The sequence below is a fragment of the Schistocerca americana genome, chromosome 5 (genome assembly GCF_021461395.2).
Source record: "Schistocerca americana isolate TAMUIC-IGC-003095 chromosome 5, iqSchAmer2.1, whole genome shotgun sequence".
Classification (NCBI taxonomy): Eukaryota; Metazoa; Arthropoda; class Insecta; order Orthoptera; family Acrididae; genus Schistocerca; species Schistocerca americana.
Window position 1 is genome coordinate 165,490,144 of NC_060123.1, and position 24,328 is coordinate 165,514,471.

The following is a 24,328-nucleotide window of genomic DNA, read 5'->3' on the forward strand; positions in this document are numbered from 1 at the left end:
AGCACGCAACCTGAAGAAAAGCGCATAACCGTTGGAAGTACTATTCGCCTTTATTCCCGTGTCGGCCGTGACGCTCCTCACTCCACATCGCATGCTCTCCTCTGCTCGGGGAACGAGAAACAATGAACAGATTTTAATTGCATATTCTGCATGTGACATACCCTAATTTAGGCTGGCATAATTAATTTTGGAGTCAAAGCATAAAATGTATTAAGCCGTGTACATATCACTATTGTTCCACTGACTGGTGCCACATACACCTCTGTGGTCTCAAATACGTATTCACGTCAGTAACACGTGTAAACATGATATGTGGAAGAAATGCGCCATAGATGAATGACGTTGAGAAACAGATTGAGCATGTCTGATAAAGCAAAGTGGTGACTGGAATGGGGAAAGGGGGTGGGGTGGGTCGCCGCTTGACGTATTTGCATGGGATGCTACAATCCCTGGAGCCTGTCCTGGTGAGGACAGTATTGAGGGTGATGATTGTCTATTGATAACGCAATTTCGTCAACAACCATATAGAGCAGTGTTGCAACTGCAGGTACAAGTTACACAGTCACAAACTCTGTAACATCAACTCGCTTGATATGGTATCCAAACAAGGACAATGACTTATTTGGTAATGGTCCGACATTTTGTAGAGTCTGCAAAAGTAATATTGATCCTTGAGCGGACAAGACAACATATTATCGCTACTGAAACGTGTTACTATTTAAGTACAACACATGATAGTTAGAGAGAAAACACAGTATACTGTTTTAGTGAATGTAATTTCTCTGTCCCAATAAGTGAATTTTATAGCTTCTTAGCAACTAATTTGATTAGGAAAGGTACAAAGTACGCTAACTATCGTGTATACTACACAACAAACCCCGATGGGAAGATGAATCTTATTGCTTACACAATGCCACTAAAGGTGAAGGTGAAACCCATTTTAAAGGTACTGAAAAAGACATTCACAGGTACAATAACTCTTGTGAGTCTCACTCAGGAGATGAAATGATTATTCCCTTCACGGGTAGAAGCAGACCAAAACAATTTATAAAGTCTTAACCCGAAAAAAGGGAAACCAATTACGGGTATGCTCTAGCTCAGATGGATATGAGACGTATTTCGAGATGTACCTAAAGGAAAAGCAGGAACAGAATGCTGTACCATGCCCTAAATTCCATGCTATTCACAACACTGTTGTGAAACGGTGGCAGGAGTTGAAAAGGAAGAATCACTAGATAATAATTGACAATTTGTTCACTAAAATCTTACTGCTTTCATATCTGAAGCGAAGGAAAACTCATGAAATTGGAACCATGGAACCATAAGATCGAACAGGCTGCAGGGCGCAGAAAGTAAATTGAATAACAAGACTCCAACAAAACCTGGCTGAAGTTCAATGTCTGTTGCTACTTCTGATGACAGTAAAACAGTTGTGCAATGGATGGACAAAAACACTGTCCTCATGGTATCTACCTTGCTGGAGGAACACCAACTGTTTCTGTCAAAAGATGGGAAGTAAAGCGCAACGCTTGCTTAGTATTGCAGAGGTTAGATGCCGTAGCACGCTACAGGAGATTCATGGGTGGAGTAGACACCATTGACGAGCTGGTGGCACACTATCCTCAGACAACGAGGAGCAAGAAGTTTTATTTGAGAAAACTACTTAATTTTTACGATGATGCACTGGTAGACGTATTGATTTTTTTCAAAATAGACACTGCAAAAAATATTTCTTTTGTGGAATTCAGTGCGTCATGTGCTACAACAGTTACAGAGCTTGGAAGTCTACGAAGGAAGCGAGGATGGGCAGCAAGGAACCCTGACCATCCTCACTTTAAGAACAAGCAACGGCTACGATGTTATGCAGAGGTAGGGCCTTACGGAATTATTACCCTGTAAAGACTGTAAAACTCCCCATGTGTGCAGGGAACAAACTGCAGAAGGTGACAGTTTGCTCAGAATGTATGGATGTGTTGAACAATAACTAATACAATTATTTCTTGATAACTGAATTTTGTCTTTCTATATACCATTTTTTGGTTTCTTCCTTCGCGTATTGCGTCCTGTTTACTCCTATGTAACTTGAGTTGCCCCATGTATGCATATGTAGCCATTGGTTTTCACTCTCGGAGAGTAAAATATTGCTCATCTGTAAGAAATATGATTGTAGTAACTTCCTAACTTCTGAAATATACTGTCAAAAATAACTGTCTGTATTGAATCTATTAAAATAATTGGTCCCTGAAGACGTTGAAGTGTTAACGTTATACTCATCCATGGCGTGATAACCCGTGTCGTCACACATGACTACACCATGCAACATATTAATCTGACTCATGTCGTCAGTAAAGCACAGTGAATCAATAATGAGTTCCAGTTCGATGTAAGCAGAATCTTTAGGAGATGTGAGTAGGGAAACGTCAGGGAAGAGAGCAAAAATGACTAGCATGTAGTGGTGACTCTTAAGCATCACAACTGTAGGTGCGTCAAACTGGCCATGCGATTAAGTGACTATAAATGGAATGCTGGTAGTCATTTATGAGACATATATCTGAATAAATTTTGCTTCATATCTATCACATATTAAACTCGCATTTATACATTTCTGGATTGCTGACTATTAATACTGCCACACAATGAACAGAGTACGTAGCAAGACTCAGATCAATGTGTTTATTATACGCTTGGCTCTCCAAATTACTAACACATCAGCGCCACATCACATAGAAGATTAGGAGTAACGCCTTCATCTGTCTGCAAGCAAGGGAAGATCACGTCAATGAACTGTCAGTCAAAACCCACACTTAAACGTTTGTTGTTTGCGAGAAGGAAAAAGTCTAGCAGCAGTCACGGGAATTTGATAACAGCACAACTATGATCTACGTCGTTCATTGTTTGGCGATATTTCCACTAGGGTTGATCGTGAATCCCTGACTGCCTGGCGAATTTGGAGTGGAGGACAGACGTAATTGTTCCCTCGGCCGTGCAGGCGCATCATCTCTAGAGATGACAGTGTGACAACTCCAGGTATTGTGGCCAACGACAAAACGGGACACAGAATTAAAACGACGTAGTCTGATATGACGAGTCGTGGTTTTATTGTAACCTGAGTAAATCCTTCGGTAATATCTGATTGAATTATCAATGTTACCAAGTAATCCATGTTTAACGGTAAAAGGCGTCAATTCTGAAGAATAATACTTGCTGAAAGAATTCAACCAAAGTTATAAACATATCACTAACTCACAGTTACTTATCGTGTACAAAAACGATCGAAAATAAATTTCTCTTGAAAAGAATTAAACCATTGCAGTTAGTAATAATTTCGAATAAGTAACAGAACGCACTAAATCTGGATGTCGGACTAATTATTTTCAGTCGCTAGATCTTAAAGAAGAGTAAGTTAATGTTTGTGACTGAATAAAATTGAAATTACGTAATAATTACAATTGGGTAGGAAGGCCGTATGGGGACTAAAGAAAAATTCCAACTCTAGAGTTTCTACGAAAATTCTACGTATGACAAAATTTTTTATGTTAAATAGAGAGGCACTGAAATTGGTTGAAATCAACAAAAACAAATAATAATTATTTTCTAGCAACACGACATCACTAACTTAATACTGTCTATGCTTGGGCCTGGTAAAGAAAAGTACCCGCGACTAATCACTGTCCAGCAATAATGTAGTCGCAGAATAGTCCGTAACAACTTCATTAATTAACATCAAACACCTTTGAAATGCCAATGATACGAAAGTCAAAAACATACGAAGTATTCGCCATCTTATAACAAAACTTATTAGAGTCACTTCCGTCGAAATAGCAAAGGTCCCTTAGTTTCAACGTTACCTGAAATCACTTTTGCTTTGTACTGTCTTTACTTAGTTCCCGAAAGGGTTCAATGGAAGCACTATAATGAACAAAGAGCTTCAATTCCTACTGTACCTAGCTCCATGACTTACTTAAGTTAATTGCGAATATAATTAATCTTCGTTCGCTGAATTAGCCTTATCTCTTTCACTCGTGGCTCTCTAGATAATAATGATGAAAGGACAAGATCCTGGTGATGGTTAATGAATTGAGATAAACAGTATCCTTGACGATATTTATACTGCAACCAAACAAACTACATAATTTCCGAAGTACTGAAACTACTGCAATGTCATTCTGGCACATAACTAAAAAGACTTGCAGGTTGTGCGACGTAATGCTTTTTGTAACGACCATTATTGACAACACGCTCTTCCATAGCAAAGAGGAACTTTTTATAATTTTTATCTCATACTACTCTTCTTCAGTAAACAGTTCTTCTAATATGCTTTGTACTACGCCCAGACATGTGCTCACTCACTCAAGCACAGTCCCTTGCCGTGGTTAAAACACCTTTTCGAGAGCACTGTCCTTTCTCTTTTGCACCCTAGAGTACTGCCACTTTGTCTACATACGTCACCACAGATGACTAGCAGGTCCCTCTGACCTACTCACTCTGCGCACGTTCACTCTCAACGATGTTATTGTCAATATTGAAGCAGATACCAGACAACATCAAGCAATCGTTTACCCCACATAGGTCTTACAATATTATTCTCAAACGCTTTATCCATAGTCTTAATACCATTTCTTAAGTGAAGAAAATTGAAAAATTTAGTAATGTGTGGGTGTATAGACAGAGAATAATAATTTCAAGTGAAGCTTAATTTTTCATTTCTCATGAGCGAAAACAATTCTAAATTACCACTTTACAATAACTTCAAGAAAAATACAATAAGAATGTGATATTATCTGTTTGTTTAATACTTCATAATATGCCTCCCTTGGTCTCATACATAAGTGTACACACAAAGCAATAATATTAATTATCTTTCCTCCAAAATACTAAGTGCAGTTTGTAACATAACTGCTTAAATATGTCTACAATGCTAATGAAAACGGTTTGATTAAAACTGTGAATTTAGAAATCTATACATGAAGATATCAGTGCTTACAAACTATGTTAAATGCATCCATGTATTTGATTTCGGTAGTTTTCTTTGACAATTAATAAATATTAAGTGAAGTAATAGGTACTGCTTAAAGAAATTTAATGAAAATGGCTACCGCAACCAGCACGGCAGTAATAAATTAATTCCACTTCCTTTTAGACGTAAGAGCTTGGTAAGTCACTATTCTACGATATCCAACCACAGGACCACAACAGCTACACTATACAAAACAAGACTTTTTTATTCAACAACATGAACAGGAGTGTAACGAGAATTGCTGTCTCATATTTAGCTGTTTGGTAAACTCAGTTTTTTAAAATAATGTGTTAAATTCATTATCCCAAACTCACAGTCTGAATCATGATTTCCTTATTACCATGTTCTAATAAATTTGAGTAAGTCTGAATGGTCAAAAGATCATACAAAATAAATTAAAAAATTATCAGAACGTGAGGTTGTCGTAAGTGCATTCACTACGAAAATAAACTTCAACTTTGTTAAGTGAACATAAAAGCTAACTGTTCGAATTGCTACTTGAATTAATGCTCCAAATTGTGAGACCATTTTCCATTTATTTTTAATTATTTAATTTTAAATAATACGTAACTGTGAAATTTAAATACGGTAGTCATTGAGCTACAGCAGAATCTCATAGCAGCATCCATCTTGATTCCAAATAGAACATAAAAATCAACTGTAATAAAGCAAATTCAGTTCAGTGACAGTTGAATAGCTTCTGAAAGAATAAACTCCATCTGAGCGGGCAATAACTGATCTTCATGGAATTACTGCAATATCTTCTTAGAGGAACTGTTGCACAGTGATATTATACCAGTCTTCAGTCCCTTCGCTGATTATGATTATATAAGAAAAGTTAAAGAATTCCTTGGACAAACTGGTATTTCTAGATTAGAAAATGATCCACCTAGGTATTTGTTAAAGATATAAAAGGTTCCTTAAAGAAGATTTGTTCCAATTGGATGAGAAGACTACCAGAGCCTTAGAACTAATGAACCCCCATGCTCCATACCTTAGGGAAGAAGTTAAAGTCCACAAATTCAATATTCATATTCATCCGTTAGTTAATTACGTAGGGAGCCCTGATTATAGGTTATCTAGTAAACTTAATACAATTCTTAAGGAAAATTTTGTGTTTGCCCAAGAGTTTTCGGAAAAGAACACCTATCAACTGGTTGACATCATTAAAGACATTGAAACACCAGAAGGGTGTATGTTGGTGTTGTTAGATGTAACGAATCTTTACACCAATGCACCAGTTAAGGAAACTGTTAATATTGAGAAGAACAGATTTATCAAACACGAAAGGCTTGCTGTAGATGAAGGAGATCAATTCATACAGTTACTTGAACTAGTCCTTTCTTATAACTGCTTCAGTTTCAGTGACATTATATATAGAGAACAAACGGTTTAGCCATAGTGTGTAGTTTATCAGGGACCCTGGCCAATATATTCCTGAACCAGATTGCGAATACTGTGCTTGAACAGAACCCAGATTTGAAAGAGTTTATTCTCTATTACTACCGGTATGTGGATGACACAATAGTACTGTATCATGAAGAAAATGGTAACTTTGATATATTAGCGAACTTTGTTTTCACCAGAAAATTACATTCATTTATGAGCAACAGGTCGATAATAAAATTAATTTTTATATATCTGCTTGATTAACAATAATGGTGCACAAAGGTTTGCAATTTACAGAAAACCCTCCACATCAGACGCTGTTATTCCGTTTCACTCACCACATTTCAACCGGTACAAATCGTCCTTCTTCTACAGCATTTTTAGTAGGCTTACCAGAATTCAACTTGATAATGAGGATATTAGAAAAGAAAAGAATATACTCAAAGACATAGCAGTGAGTGATGATTTATCACGTGACGTTGTTGGTAACATTCCTGCTAGAATATTAGGGAAGGAGTCAACTATTTTAAAGGAGATAACTCTTAACCGAGACCACTCAGTAAATAAAATATATACAAATATGGAGTACAAGGACCAGATAAGCAATAAGATAGAAAGTGCATCTAAGAGCATTCAAGCTAACCTAGGTTTCAGTAACAAAATCATTTCAGTTAGAGTACTAATGCATTTGATTAGCACACTCAACCACAGCTGAAATCTGTAATTTATAAAATTAGATGCAGTGACTACCGACGACCTCCTACAGATTTCAGGATTGGTAAAGTATTTTGCGGCTCCGACATTGTAGGACCTATCACTTTTATGCTGATGTCCTCAACAGCACGCGCGTTCGCTTTGCTACAACTCCACCTTGCGTATTTCTCAATGTGATCCCATTTGAGCTCTCACTACTAGTCGCGATACTGCAATATAGTCGGGAGTGTAATATTTGATTCATTATGACCTTCACTCACTATCATCAATCAATTGTATCACAGACAGCAGATATTTTCACAATAGTTTGGTATACCCTGTCCTTTAACCTACTGTTTGTGTCGATAATCATGTACCTTTACGTTCTGATGTACAATAAATCTAATTGTAATATTTAATCCGCACATCACTTCGTAGATATATGCAGAATCCATTTCCCGTTGTTTATTATGATAAATTTCATTTTTTGTCTGAGTATATTCGGATTTTTATTAAGTTATTGTGAGTGTGCACTCCTTATTTTACCAACTAGCAGGGTCCACCATCATTTCCTTTCGTTACGGTTGTTTGTGTAATTCATTAGATAGTAGATATGGAGGGGGTCCAGTGCATGTCTCATTCTTATGCAAAATTCGTCAGGGTTAAAGAGGTTCAAACTCTTCTCCACCTCGGCACCTCGGATAAGATGTTGACTGATACCTCGTTTTTTTCTTGTGACTGCTGAGACGGTGTCAGGCATTGATCGATGACATTTTCCGATTAAACAAAAACACCATAATTGATTTTCTTTGCTGTAATTAGATTTCGCGGTAGAAATATTTTGCGGCGCACGTGTGATAGTCATTGATTTTGTTCATTTATTTAGTAATTTCATGTAGTTTTGCTTCGTGTGTGTCGGTTGATGTGTGTTGGTTCTGTTCCACATCACATTCCGTTGAAACTGACAGCGTTGCCTCAGCGCTGAAATTATTTTGGAGGAATTGTCTTATCGACATTTGTGGGCTGAATTCATGTTTTAGTAGTAGGAGTAGACTAGTGCAATTTTTTGTGTCAAGCGTTATACGGGGTTTTCGCTGTTACTTTACTTTATTTTTTTTTTTTTGTTTATATTCCGCGAATGAATATTCACTCGTAGCAGGGCGCGACTGTTGTCGAACGCGTCTCAAATAAACAGATTGCACACTGTGGAGCAAGATCAGGGTAGTAATAGGGTTGAGCCAGATGAAGAAATTTTGAGTTCTCCTACGGGACAGGAGGGGTGGAACATAGACGATAGACGAGTAACAGAGTCAGACCGAGGTCTCAGGATATGAGCGGTGAAATCAGTGAGAAAGAAGGGGAGGTAGAAGTGAATAGGTATGCCGAGGCTCATGTTTATGTAAATAAGACCACACGTGAGAACACATCGAGGAAAATTCGGCCACGAGAGTACAATAGTGCTCAAGTATTTAGAGTAACATCACCAAATGCTGAAGAAGGGCCTAGTCAGCCGAAGGATTTATTATTACAGATTTTGGGGCTGGCAGAGGACACAATGCAGAACCTAGAAAAGAGAATGGATGAAGTAGAGAATAAGCTACTTGCGATTGTGAATGAAGTCAAGAGTGAAATATCGGTGGCTGGTAAGATGAGTGTCGAAGCCAAGAAAGGGGCCGTCGAAAGCAAGGGAGATGCAGAGATTGGCAGGGTTGGGGTAGCTGGTGCCAAAGAATTGGCAACAAATCATAAACAACCATCCAAGAATCGCTAGGCGAACTGGACTTGTCAATGCGTTAGGAATTGCTGCAATAAAAGCCCAGAGGGAGAAAGCACTTGCAAGTACGACTCAAAGAATGGAAAGCGTTGAAGAAAGCGTTGCGGAAACCAGCCAAAGATGCGAAAAGGTGGAAGAAAGTGCAGCACGATTGGAACGCCGAGTACAACATGATCCATTGCGTCCATAGACGACGACTGGCAGACATGGAAGTGTGGCGCTGGACGGCGGCCCACCGTGCACCTGCTCGGCGCAAGGTAGTGGACTACCAAGAGCGCACAGCATCCCAGGGAGCGAGCGGTCGCTACATTACAGCCAGATCTGAACAACTAATGCTCAGATCCAGTATAATTATGGGGCAGGACTATGTGGTCACAGCACGCACCAGGAGATGTCAGCTCCCGTCGAAGAGATGGGCGCGTTTGATTCTATAACCAATACAAATGTGCAAGGGGAACCAGAGTTTGCTTAAAAATACTTTTTATCGGTCCTCAAATTGCAAAATATCCAGGTAAATGGAGGCTCAGTTCACCCAAAAATTTGGCTGTCACAATTTTCTAACACGCTACCAATATCTTGGCCATTGACAGCAAAATTAAAATTTACCTTGCGGGCACGTCGAAGACACGGCAGCTGACAAAATGCGCAGTATTGCGGGTAGATGCCCAACGTACCAAGAACTTACCGATGCGATTCTCGGAATGTACTGGTCGCGCGGAATGCAAGACCGAATACAACATAAAATCACTTTGTGTCCAGATCTGGAGGAGTCAGGATACAAGAGCCCCACGAAGCTCTTTGACGCTTTAATTTTATAAAATCAGCTTCTTGACGTGACGCTTAGTGATGGTGAAATAATTAAGATCTGTTTAGCGAAATTGCCAAGTAGCTACCAGCAAGCGTGTAAGTACGCTGTTTAGGTTTTCATGTTGGTGACGCCACGTAGCGCTCTGTATGAAAATCACTGACTATGCTGTGTGCGGTCTGTGGCTGGTTTGCGTTGTTAGAATTTTCGCTATTGCAGTGTTCGGCAATTGGACGTGTAAAGCGCGTAGCGTTGCACATTTGGAGGTGAGCCGCCAGCAGTGGTGGATGTAGGAAGAGAGATGGCAAAGTTTTGAGAGATTGGCTTTTGAACACTATTAAGGTAAATAAATTGTTTGTTCTCTGTCAAAATCTTTCATTTGCTAACTATGCCGATCAGTAATTAGTGCCTTCAGTAGTTACAATCCTTTATTTAGCTGGCAGTATTGGCATTCGCTGTATTGCAGTAGTTCGAGTAGCGATGATTTTTTTTGGAAGGTAAGTGATTCATAAAAGGTATACGTACTGTTAGTCACGGCCATTCTTTTGTAGGGATTCTTGAAAGTCAGATTGCGTTGCGCTAAAAACATTGTGTGTCAGTTTAGTGATGATCAGAATAAGTAAAGAGAGATATGTCTGAGAACGTTCAGTTTTGCTCAGCAGTTTGAAAATCAGATTACGTAAGGGGTTTGCCAGCACAGTCATCCATAAATTTTTCTAAGGGGAGGTTTCAAGAGCTTGTACGAAAGTACTGATCACATATTCAAACAGACAAAAGCCTTCTGCGCGAGTTGGCGGTAATTTTTGGAAAAGAAGCAGCGCATGATCGAAGGAAAGGGCAATATAACCATTACAACGGCGACTTTCGTGAAGCACGCGCAATAACAGCAACAATGACAGGAGGAATGAGCGTGATGGAACGTCCGGGATGCAGGATTATGCGAGACAAAAATCAGGACAGCAGATTAGCTGCCTGAGGCAAAATGATGCCCGTCAGGACGACACGAACTAGAGGCGCAGAGATTCAGATGAACAGCGGGATGAGTCAATCAACAAACGCGGTCCTAACCCGAGTTCTAATCACCGAAACAGATATGGAGGGCGAGACTGAAGCCAGGACCGTGTGGATTCGGCTTGCGGAACATCCGCATAAATACTCGGACAGAGCCTCGTAAATTGTTGAAATATAAGAAGCGCGAGAACGTCGTTCATGTATAGGCGAAACAGTGTTGGTGACAGCTTTTCGACTTTCGAATAAACAAAAACAGAAATGGAAAAAGTTTTTTCTCAGTGTGCAATGGGCCCTACAGGGCTAAAAGAATCGCCCACCAGAACGCGTACGTACTGCAGACACCGAAGGGCAATAAATCTATTGGTATTCACCATATATACAATATTAAGCCCTCTGTGGAATAAGTCTTGTGTGTGAAACTGTGGCGTCGATAGTTAAGATGCCACTACGTAGGTACACTCGCTCGTAAGTTGGCACTACGAGAGAAGACTAACTACGCCGACTACAGCGCCCTCTGGCCGACACTGTGGAGTTCAGCGAGTGCCGTCTTCATTTCTCTCCCATTTCATGAAGTGCAGACGGTCTGGAAATATCTCTTCTACTGCCAATGGGGCTAGCTAGCTATTGGGACTTTTTATTTGTTACGTTCAGTTAAAGTTCGGGCAGTAACGAGTATTTTTTAGTTTTGAGATTATTCAAAACAGTCATCCTAACTTCACGGAATTGGTCATGGACTACGGCTTCACACTTACAACTCATCCTAGCGAAAGCTATGTATGCATTTGATATTTACTTGACTCTATTAAAAGTGTTAAAGTTACATGCGGTACCGAAGTGCTTCACCTTTCCTGCTCCTACTCGCTTCCTTCACTCTCGGCCTATATTACAGAAACATTTCACAGGAGTAGACCCACGCACCGCCTATCTAGGAGGGATATAAAAGAAACCAAAGGGAAAATTTTGTAAAATAGACTGGGTTAGAAAACATCTTTCTGTAGTGTAAATATTAGATATTAAGTGTTTTAATTTGTTTTTATGTATACTCTTCAACATGTACATGTGTAACTTGTAGTGGCTACGAAGCGACGTATGATCTTGGGCGAAATTGGTTAACTCACTTTTCCGGACTTTCCGCTACATGGGGGAGCCACCACTTATCCGAGTCAGTGTTAACACAGACTTGTTCTTCATGTGAGTTTTGTCTTTACACCATACCTTTTACTGTGATTCCTGGTGGAGGTCCTTGCATGCCTGCAACCCCTTCCTTTAGTAAATAGAACTCCAGTTGATAATACGGCGATCGTTCCTATAATTCCTTTTTTCCTAATATCGTGGCCTATTATGAACGTACGTTGGGGCAGGCTGCTGAGCTTAATTCTTTCTCCCCCCACCCCTATTTTATTTTATAATCGTTCAATATGCAACTGTTAAATAAATGAGTCTTTTAATCTTTACAATCTCATTTTCATTACGTGAAATCACCCTTGGTGTCACAGTAGAATAATGCAGAACTATAACGGTTGCTATAAGGTCGTGCAGGTCTCGCGCCTTTAATGATAGGATAAACATTCAATATCGCGCGCCTGGCCTGATCATTGCACGCATGGCACCGATAATAGAAAAAATAATTTTCAGTTATCCACCATTAATAAACTGGGAAGTGTGTACGGCTCATTGTAAGTACGTGAGCACTAAAACCACTTAATGTGGTGGAAATTGTGGCCTCTGTTTTACCTTGCTGGTGTAGAAAAAATATCAAAATTACTGCCCCTACAGCAGGGATGGTAGCCTGAAAATGAAAACGAGCCACTGCTTTTAAATTTTATTAATGTTTTATGTCATTGCACGGTGCTAACAGGCCAAATAATGTTATTGTACTGAGAATATTTGTACTGAGAGCTCAAAATACGTTTCACTTCATTCCTACGCATGTTGGGTTACTTCCCTGGGTGGCCTGTGCAAGGCGAGCACCGGAGGACGCGTCACACTGAGTTTCCGGTAGGGGACAGCACTTCTGCGAATACTGAGAGGGTCGTACATCAATGGGCTTAAGCACCTGGCGGAACGACTGACGTCAGTCAAGTTTCGCCTATTGTATGCAGGACAAAACGGCCTGCGAGAAGTCTGAGTGGCGCCGCAGTTTATGTGTTTACCGTTCCAGTGCGTCCTGAATGAGGACTGCTGGCACCGACTGATTGCATTGTCCTTATGAATCTGACAATACTTGTGAACCGTACCCTGCTGGGTGCGACTGTCTAATGCCAGATAACTGGTTGTCTAGGCATGCTGTTTTCGTAGCCAGTCAAATGGCAAGCACAGTGCCCTCAGCTGAATAGCAGAGGCATAATTTGCGCGGTTTTCGAGGATAGTGGAGAGTTTAACAATGTTGGCTTCACTCTTGCGTTGTGCAGGCACAGGACATTCGGGATCTGATCTTCGTCGCAGTGAGACGGTCTTGCGATTTAGTCGCACTTTTTCGGCAGAACTTAGAATTCTGGGACCGCTTTAGATGCCAGGGTTTGAAACAGAGCAGCTGCACAGCAGAAGTCGGCACCTAATCATCAGAACGCTGCCTACCGACGACCTGCTACAGATACCCGGATTGGTAAAGTATTTTGCGGCTCCAGCATTGTAGGACCTATCAGTTTTATACTGAAGTCCTCAACAGCACGCGCTCTCGCTTTGTTACAAGTCCACCTTGCCTGTTTCTCCATGTTATACCATTTGAGCTCTCACTACCAATTGCGACATTCCAACATAGTTTGGAGTGTAATATTTGATTCATTTGGACCTCCAGTCATTATCGTCAGTCTGTTTCATCACAGAGAGTTGGAGCCCCTTGTTCCCGAGCCAACTCTTATTTTTATAACTGTTCGGTACACCCCGTCCTTTAAGCTACTGTTTGTTATGTTCTGATGTATAATAAATAAATTGTAATATTTAACCTGCATCTCATTTCGTAGATATAAGCAGAATCACATTTTCATTTATGATAAAGTTCCTTTTTTTCTCTGAGTAGATTACGATTTTTATTTAATTATTGTGTGTGTGAATTCTTATTTTACCAACTAGCAGGGTCCACCAACAGTTCCTTTCGTTACCGTTGTGTGCATAATGAATTAGGTGGTAGGTAAGGTGGGATCGAGTACATGTCTCGTTCTCATGCAAAATTCGTCAGAATTAAAGAAGTACTGACTCTTCTCCGCCCTGGCACCAAGCACACACATCCTGACATACAATTAAACATTCAACGTTTAAAGAACACCTCAAAACCAATAAGCATCATATAGAAAGCAATGGTGACAGTTTAGAGACTTTGCTCTTTGTAGGTAATGGGGAACGCTGGCTTTACTAGAAGAGATGGAGATATTAATCCATTTGGGAAATGAGCCTGGTGACCTGTTAAATGATCATGTAGATTCTAAAAACGAACAAACCTTTAAAACATTCAGTAACTTCTCTTAATTTTATCAATTAGACATATGTTGTTATGCAATGAGTATTTATTTGTGACTACCTTTTGTACACAGGAGTGTAACTAGCAATGGAATATCGTCCTATAAACTTTTTGCGAGTTTGTATACCTTACGATTCATTCACTTTTTTAATGCTTATTTGTAGAGGTTTACGATGCTGTACCTGATGTTTGGATTTCAGGTATTCATCATTTTAGTCTTTATCGTTCCTTAATCGGTTTCCTTATCAGGTTTGCGTCTATCTTCTTGTTACGTTACCTAAGTCCGTCTTTTTGCCATTGAGTGAACTGCGATATATTGGCTCATCTCTGGTAGGCTTCTCCATGCTATATGCTACAGGTTGTGGTGTCATCTTTTGGTCTCTAGTTCTAGTGGTTGTTTAGACTGTGGGTGACAACTCTCCAAGTGAGAGTAAGTACTTTTGTGAGTACCAGACATTGTCTGCGTAATATACTTCGTTACTTTATTACTCATGTTGACTTCTCTCTTTAGAAAAAAACCTTCCCGATACCAGTTGACAGTGCTGCATTTGTTTCTAACACTAAGGTTACTCGATATACGCAAGTGTGTTGACCCTCTGTGGTTGATTTACGTCTTTTTTGTCAGGTATAGCTTAATGTAGGTCCTGTAGTGTAAATAGTAGTGTGGTTTTACCTGATTTGACTCGTGCAGTTAGGTCATTTGGGAATGGGATACTTTTGGGTTTATCTATGTGTATGTTTCAGTCCAATCGGGTTTTACATTATCCTGTTGGCAGATTGTAACTGTTACATCTACCAATTTTCACCTGCATATAAGTGTTGTAATGATGGTCTGAGGGGCAGTAATTATTTTCTAGTAATTTTTCCGCTATTACGTTACTAAGAAGTTATATACTCGGATGTTATATGGCGAAGTGTACGTCATTCTTTAACTATTCCACTTTTGGCACCCAATGTGGACTCTCATTTGCTTTAACATTTCGTGGTATATAACTGAGTTTACTCCTTGGTTCTTGCGTTTCCCCAGTGATTTGTATGGAATAGTTTACACCCGATTAGGTTGAGCACTGTTCTGTATACAAAATCCATAGTGACACAACTATGTAGTATATTTACTTTCTCGAATTATTATAACGAGACTACTGCTGATCATGTTCTTTCCATATACTTCCAAGAGGGATGATGTTAGGAATTTTCTGCCCAAATAGTTGATGTTGGTTCTCCATCTTCGAAGTAGTGTTCTTACAGTAGGAGACATAATAACCTTGCTGGTACTGTTGCAAAATGAGTGATTTTTGAAAAGTTGACATACTCAATATCCACTTTTTGTTTGTGGTTTCCTTCGTAATTCACCTTTTAATTAGTCTTTCCTTTTGGCACACAAACTATACAGATTACCGTAAGTTACAGTGACCCCTTTACTGTACATGATATACGTATGATCCTGTTATCTTACTTCACATGTGATGAGTCGGTCCCTTTGACCGCTACTTTAAACTGGTAGATTCTTACCACGCATAACCATACATATTTACAGACAATGCGTATACGGGACTGTTGGTTGCATTACTTTGATGCTTCTGTTTTATGATTACTTCCATTAGGTTACTGATGTTGTGGCAGTATGTATGAATAACAGGTTAATTTTTGACAGTACATGTTACGTTTTATCGTGTTGATATAAATTAAGACAGTTTTCTTTTAGTTATGCAAATTAATATCTAATACTTACTATAATTAGGCAATGTATTCTGGCTTTTTATACGTAATTTTGCTCTTTTCCAACCTTCCCTGTATAGGCCTGAAGATGACATAATGTTATGTCGAAACTGGTTGCTTAACAACAAATACCAAAACAACGGCTGTTGGTATTTAATTATTGGAAATCGACCAGTTTAAGTCCCGTGCTCCAGACATGGGAGTTAAATTTATTAAAAACTATAACGTAGTGGAGTGATTATCCGGTGTAATAGCTCTGTTTTTTCTTTACCGATATCATTGTTCAGTGAATCCCGTTATCCTCATTGGACTTTAGGAAGAGGTCAAAGAGAAAAAGACCTGCCTAGAATAAACAGTATCCTATAGTACAGTTAGTCAGCAAAAAGAGCAACAATTGTATTGTATAGATTTCCAATACTCAATTGAGTGAATAAAGGACTTTCTGCAGAGAGAGAGAGAGAGAGAGAGAGAGAGAGATAGATAGATAGAGAGAGGTGCTTGGTTACGATACGCGTCGCAGCGTCTGGGTCGAGCGCTGCGCGGTTCTAAAACATGGCCATGCTGCAGTTTATTTTATCTTAGCTCCGCGGGCGTCGAAGCATTTTCTTCCCAGTAACTTAAATCATTATTCTCTACCGTATTAAACATAATACCCAAAAGTTGCTAGTTTCGTAGTTCGAAAGTAATGCTTTCCCGGCTATAAAAACATTATAAAAGTTCGATTACGTGCCATTACTGTACTTTCAAACTTCTAGAGAAACCGGTCACTCGTGTCTGCTTACTGATGTAGGAAACTGTTACGTAGAGAGTACGTTCTTACATCAGTGCATAGATAAAACCAGCCTCCTCTTAACTATCACACCAAGTCTACATTAGTTAATTTAGCAACGAAAAATTATTATTGTTCGTCGTTGCAAATTAATAGAGTTTAATATAATAATAATAAACTGATTACTGTTCACATGTATTGGTATAGACTAGTAAGTCATCAAATCATATTTGTGCATTAATAAAGGTCAGTAACTTTTAATTTTCGTGCAACTTAAACAAAAGTGTTAGTATCTTGGTATTTACTTTTGGAATGAACAATAATTCTTCTGAAATTAATAATCTTTATCACTAATAGCTATTCAGTTAATTTATTTCGTTATATTTATTTCTAAATGAATGCTTTACTGTATAGTTACAAACAAAAATCGAAATCTTGTAATAATTTGCAGTTACTTCTTTAAAATATTAACTTCAATCATTTCGACTCTGGTAATGCTTCATATCAACCTAATCATTTACATGGCTGATGGTATAGTAGACAGAAAGCTTTAAGATGAGGAACGCTATTAGTTTAGAAAGGTCCATTGCAAATAAATTTTAATTTCGAAATTACAGTATTTAACATCACATTTCCATAGTTTTCATGAGGGCAACATTCCCAGTCTTTAGTTTCTCTGGTCTTAGACGTTTATCATTTTGATTCTTGCATCATAATGTTGTGCACTTTTACTCTGGGCTCTTCGTTCTTCGTTGCAACGTCCAATTATTATCATGCTGGCAAATTAATAAAATCTTTCACTTTGCTTTTAGATTAGTATCCAACATAATCACTCTTCAATAAAATTCGGTAGTTTCATGCAACGCGAAGTTCATAATATCTTCAGTCTGTCACATGTTTGCCCCATCCCCTGTGATTGTTGTGGAAATATGTACTGAAGTATGTAATTAACTTAAACATGTAAAATTAAGGTGGTTTACTCAATGTGTGGAATTCAGCTACGTTAATAATGTCTATCGGTTTGTCTTTCATACCATCTTCAGAAATTTTAGAAATACATTGAGGTTCATCATCAGATAATACTGTGTTTGACTTCCAAAATTTTACAAAATAGTCTTCTATAAATCTAGAGAACGTTCCCTTGGCTGTACCTTTACGTAAAGTATAAAGCTCGACAAATTTTGAACATGTCTCTGACACAAACAATGTGTCTGGACAATTATCAGGGCCGCGCGTGGTAGCCGCGCGGTGTGAGGCGTCTTACCATGATTCGCGCGGCTCCGCCCAATGGAGGTTCGAACCTCCGTCGGGCATTGGTGTGTCTGTGTTCTCCTCAGCACAAGTTGGTTTAAGTTAGATTAAGTAGTGAGCAAGCATAGGGACCGATGTTCTTAGTAATTTTGTCACAGAAGAACTAAATACAATTAAAAAAAAGTAATTAACAAGTTTTGGGTAACGAACATCACATCCGTCACATGTTCGCACTCTCTCAGTTGCTTTCCTGGTAATGCTAACAAAAATTATTGATTCAGCTAACTCATGTACACAGTTTTTAGGTCCACAGATACCCAAAACCATATCAAAACAGTCTATCAGTTCAGTTGCGTATATAGGTGGCCGAGATACGCGCCATTCTTTGCTGTTCTCAATTTGTCTCAAGTACAACACATCATCGTAATTTCTGGCCTGCTTCATCTCCAGTATCTAACTTTGTATTAGCTGATTTTAAACATTCGTTTTCATTGTGAGAGCGGTGCATTTTACACACATTCTCTATTTTCTTTCTTCCCTCACCATTCTAGAAATACATTTCTTCAAATGCTGCCTACATATCCGTTTCATTACTGAACCTTGACACTTTGTCAGCCATGCAGTTATCTGTAGATTTTACACAGTGTAAATCGTACTCAGGTTTTTGTATAAATAATGACTATCTAGTTGTTTCAGAGCCTCGAACCTGCATGTTCCGACATCTGAGGGAGGTCTAATGCTGCGCAGGATTGTCTTTGTTGTAAATTGGAGCATGTTTCCCCTCGTTGCTTCCATACTTAGTAGGCGACTTTGTTCTTGTCCTAGCTTCTCGACTTTGCAAGTGACTTTTCAGTGAAACAGGTGAAAAATCCTCTATAATTTCAGCGCTCTATAGTCAGTACGAAGCAAAAGTTTTGTGTCCGAATAAAAGTCCTTTGAACGTTTTAAAGCCCCGGACAATACATATAGCGTCTTTTCCGGAAATAATAAAATTCTTCTTGAGTTTCGATACAATCCTACCTGCGAAAGCTGTTGTGTGGCATTCTTCGATTTCTCCTTCCCCTATTTCCTTGAAAATATGAACTGCAGTATCATAATCCCACGAGTCAGCCCCATTTGGGAAGTTAATGTCCAATCTAGGTGATGCAAAATTCGATCTTTCGTAGTTTTTCCTTTAATTTTTCAAAGGCCAGTTTGCACTCTTCTGTCCAGATAAAAGCTGAATTTTCCTTTAGTAAATTACACAAATCTGGATAGTTAAAAACTTGCACCTCCAAACAGTTGTGATAAAAACTGCGAAGACCGCTAAAGTGTTAATTGGTTTTTAGTTTTCATAGCTGGGTAGGCTTTCACTCTTTCTATCCTTCGTTGGTTTTTGGTTAACCATGATGTCATTGTAATATGGACAAAAAACTATATTTCTGTATTCACAAATTGACATTTCTTTAATGTTATTGTTACGTATCAATAACTGGAAAATTTCATTTATGAACTCGTAATGTTCTTTCCATGAAGAAGTTGTTATTAGCGATTCATCGACCTAGATCATTATTCTGGCAACAATTTCCTTCCTGAACAGAATTTCAAGAGCTCATTTGAACACCGATACGGATATGTTCAACCAAAAAGGAAAAGCTGTATATTGATAGCATTGTCCTACAATGAGATAATATGTCGATTTCCTTGATTCCTACTCCAGAGGATATGGTTAGTAACCTGCAGAGCGATCTAAATTTGTCATGCATCACGCAATGTGAAATTTCTGCTGCATATCATAAAACCATTCCGGATGGTCTGCCTCACATTTCACTACATTGTTCAGACCTCGTGTGTTTATTATGATCCTAATACCGGTATCTTTTTTAGTATCCATAATCAGTGGATTATTGTACTGACTTTTTCATCATTCTATAATTCCCACTCTCGCATGTGGTTCAGTTCTTTTTTTACTGCCTTTTTCTTTTAGAATGGTACATGATATACATGCACATATAAAAGGTTCAGGTGGACCTGTTTCGACTTTATATTAGAAATTATGGACTAAACCTAGTTAATCTGAAAATACTTCTTTATTACTAATCAAAACATGGTATAGCTTTTCTGTCTGTTCACTTTACATATTCGGAAGTTGTTCCACTATGATTGCTAATTCGTCTTCAGTATGGGAAATTCCGAACAAGATAGTGCCCTGATCCTGCACTTAACCCGCCACATATAGGTACGTAATTTATCATAATTTAGCCTCATAATCTTTGTCCATGATAATAATTTCATCATAACTTATTTCCTCCTCTCCTCTTCCTGCCGAACACATCTTCATCCTCTTACTACAGTCAGAGATTGCCTTATTTTACATTAATCTATTCACACCTACAATTACTTTATTTCTCTCGTTGTCACCATACATTTGTTCTACACAAATAATTTTTTGCTTATTTTGTATTAATTTTCATACACTCAGCACGTGAATTTGCTAGCAATTAAACACATTGCTCTGCTGGTTATTTTTTATTCAGCTAGTATTAATGTAATAACATTGCCTTTGCTGACAGGATATTGTATTGCTACCCGCTGCAGTCCGATCATTTACTTGTATTATCCACGACAATATGCTGTAGCCACAAGATGTTAAAAATGAAGTAAGTGTACCAACTGCAGAATATATTATTTACACTACGTATAAGAAGACTGTATCGTGTAAAAATGACGAAAATTAATTCATTATTTCCGTAATAATTTAATTTCTGTGTGAATTAAAACTATTATCACAGAACTACCTTCATAGACAACGACAATTATAATCTTTTTTTTTTTTTTAATCTGTGATAACTGTGGTTCAGTTGTTCTTCCCATGCTGGCCGATGAACTGTTCGGACGTGAGACGTGTAAGGTCTGTAAAGATAAAACCTGTAAATTTATTGTTAATTATTATTAGAAAAATAGTCTCTATTGTCTGGACATGGATTTGAATTTATTTCAGATGTAACCCTATTTAATTAATGTTTTTAATTAATAATTTTCAGCCCCGCAATTAGGAGAGCAGCCTTTAGCGTCAGTAACTTTAGCGGAGTGTACTAGTGGCTGATATAAAATGTATGAAACATTTTTCATTGTAAATAATTTTAAATGCTGAAGGATAGGGAACAAAAGGCTTAAAGACTTTTATCTGAATATATTAACTTGATACAAAACGAATCGAGAATAAGAATAGACAAATGGACTGTCGTCTATCTGCCGGCATCTTAGAAAAAATATGTCCGTAGCAATTTTGAATGGAGAATTTTAACGAACATAAATGTTGTTAGATATAAATGAATGGAAATAAATGTGCACCGGTAGTCCTGAATCTATTTTAAAATATAGAATTCAACTCAGATTGAATCTTTTAAAATAGTTCTCCCAGAACGTTACGTATTATCGAATTCATATTTGCTGATGTATGAAGCCTAATTATTTCGGACGATTTACATTAAATATTTTAATAGGAGACAAACGTCAGTGTTGTGCGCGGGGAGTAGTTTGTGACTAAATATTCCTTTTGGTAGACAAAAGTACTTCCATCTTAAGTGACAGCTGTATAAAATTTGATAAATGAAATGCAATTAACTGCCACTCTCACGAGTTGACAGCATTTCTACACAACGTCAAGTGGAGATTTATGTAGGAGAGTGACAAATATTAGGCGAGATAATCATTCTTGAGATCGAACAAATTGTTACGCTGACAATAGGTAACTGATTTTGTATTTTTTTCGATCTACCTGAAATATCATTTATTAGTAATTAAAGTCACTAAATACTATAAACCGGTCCCGTCACACTGGCTCCCAACGTGGGGTCACCAATGAACATTTATTTATTTCGTTATTGAGTATTGTGATGTAAAATTTAACATTTTCCCGGCGAATCAACTGGTCAAAAATATTTCGGTTTTGCAGCCGGTCGTCATAAACTTCATTACACGATATATCGGCTGGACAACTGCCAGCCATCTTCAGGTGAGCCGATCAAGGACTGACGAAGACGTTCTCCGCTCCAGCTTATAGAGTGCGCTGTTAGTACTACAGCGCATGCGTTGCAATTGCAGAGACAGAAGGGCCACACCGACCAGCGGCAGCGCCCTCGCTGGTGGAACTGCAGTACTCAGCTTCCGTCGATATTCTCGCTCGCCGCAGCTATCGAAGTCTTCTGGCGTCTTCGTCTCGAACAAATTTCGGAGATGACGGGATTTCATGCGTTATTCAATTGGTAACCACTATCACAGTTCATTAGATTTCCCGCAATGCGTATTTCAATTCATTATTTGATAATGAAGTGTCACAAAGTTTTTGCAGTGGCCAAAATCGAAGTTTTGTCGTACTCCATTGAACGTTCGTTAGAAATACAATGTTCCGCAACTGCAGACTTACTGTGTTGCAGTAGGCTAGTGCAACGTTGATGTTCTGCTACAGAAATGGCATCAGATCCTCAAGTAGATCAATCTACACACTCTTCTGTAAAATTACTAGAAAATCTAATAATTGATGATGGCAATCCGTTAAGTGATGTCCCAAGCGAAAGGGAAACTGAGTAGTTGTCAAAACAAGCAGACATTTCTGCAGTCAAACAGTTACAAATTAATGATGATATATCTACTGGGAAAGGAGCAGAAGATAGTAATCCTCAAACGGTGTCACTACAGGATATGCTATCGTCACTATTTGAAAGGTTCACCATCAAGCAGCAGCAAGAAAGGGCTATAGAAAGATAGGAATAGGAACGATGGGAGCAAGAGCGTGAAAAGCAACGCGAGCTCAGGTACCAAGAGCGTGAAAAGAAATTTATGGAAGGAATGGTTCAAATGGCTCTGAGCACAATGGGACTTAACATCTGAGGTCATCAGTCCCCTAGAACTTAGAACTACTTAAACCTAACTAACCTAAGGACATCGGACATATCCATGCCCGAAGCAGGATTCGAACCTGCGACCGTAGCAGTCACGCGTTTCCAGACTGAAGTGCCTAGAACCGCTCAGCCACTACCGCCGGTAATTTATGGAACAGATGAACGGTATTTTCGTATAGAGAGATAAGGAGATTGTTCACAGAATAAATCAGGTATTGATCGATCGCGATAAAGCTATCTCTACTCATTTGAACAAAGAGATCAGTGCTATAAGAACTACTATCGAACCATTAACCACCACACCAGTTCCAAGTCAATAGTCTTCGAACTGAAGTCGATAAATTAGAAATCCAGTTCAAAGCTATGGCTACTACTGTGGAGTCAATGTAGGGTAACATTCGCACAGAACTTCAAAAACAAGTCCGAACGGAAGTAACCAATGTTTGAAAATCAACATTTTGAAACAATATCAGCACACAGTAATGAAAACACTGACACTGACAAGTGAAAATCTGCCAACGAACTTTAATGCATCACATGCAAGACCAAGTTTTGGTAATCAACCCATAATACCCCAGCATCATGTGTACCAAGGAACTCCAACTATTAAGCAGAGTGTACTTGTAATGGAGTTAGTACACCATCTGCTAAGGACGATAACTCCGGAGACTTAAAGAAAGAAAAATATTCATCCAGCAGTTTTTATTCGCAACTTCAAAAGTGTTCTTCCAAAGTCATGGACGGTGGAACAGAAAATACAGTTTGTGGTTTCTCACATTTCTGGTGATGCATCGCTCTGGGAGTTAAATGCAGCAGAAGCCGCCAGGACTTTCAGTAAGTTTGTGAAGGCGTTCTCGATCAGTTCTGGTCAGCGTCGACTCATGAACTACCGCGGAAGATTGTCTATAATGCAGAAATATATTATCCGAAGATAATTTCTTTAAGGAAATACTTCGAAAAATATATTAATATGACACGGTACTGGGATGAACCAGTAACCACGCGGTACTCGCTACGTGTATTGAAGGATATATTCGCGATACGTATTAGAGAAAAATTGTTCAATGTCCAAGGTACCGATTTGAAGGAATTTTATCTGTTATCGATTCCCGAGATTTAGTTCAAGAAGACGCCAGAAAAAATTGTGACGCGACATGTAGTACCAACATTCCTAATGGAAAAGCTTCCTGGAATGGAAACAGTGGAAATAGGGGCGAAGGTAGTCCCAAGAAAAATAAAAAAAGACTTTCAATAATAAAAAACATAATAATAGTAGAAATTCCTACAACAAAAATTCTGACTATTTAAATAATAACAGTAGTTACCAGAAGTCCAACGACTACAAGAATCCGAATGGTAATCAGAGGCAGTATATTAACGAATATGCAAATAATAACAAGAACAATAGTTATCGTAAAAGACGAAATGACAATAGATCAGACAGTCCGTATAAGGATAAACCTAAAAACATACAAGGTGACAATGAGTATTGGCGACAACCAGGGCTAAGTCATTGGCAGCCGCAACAAAATTCTATGAATCCAGGTCAGCCAATAAATT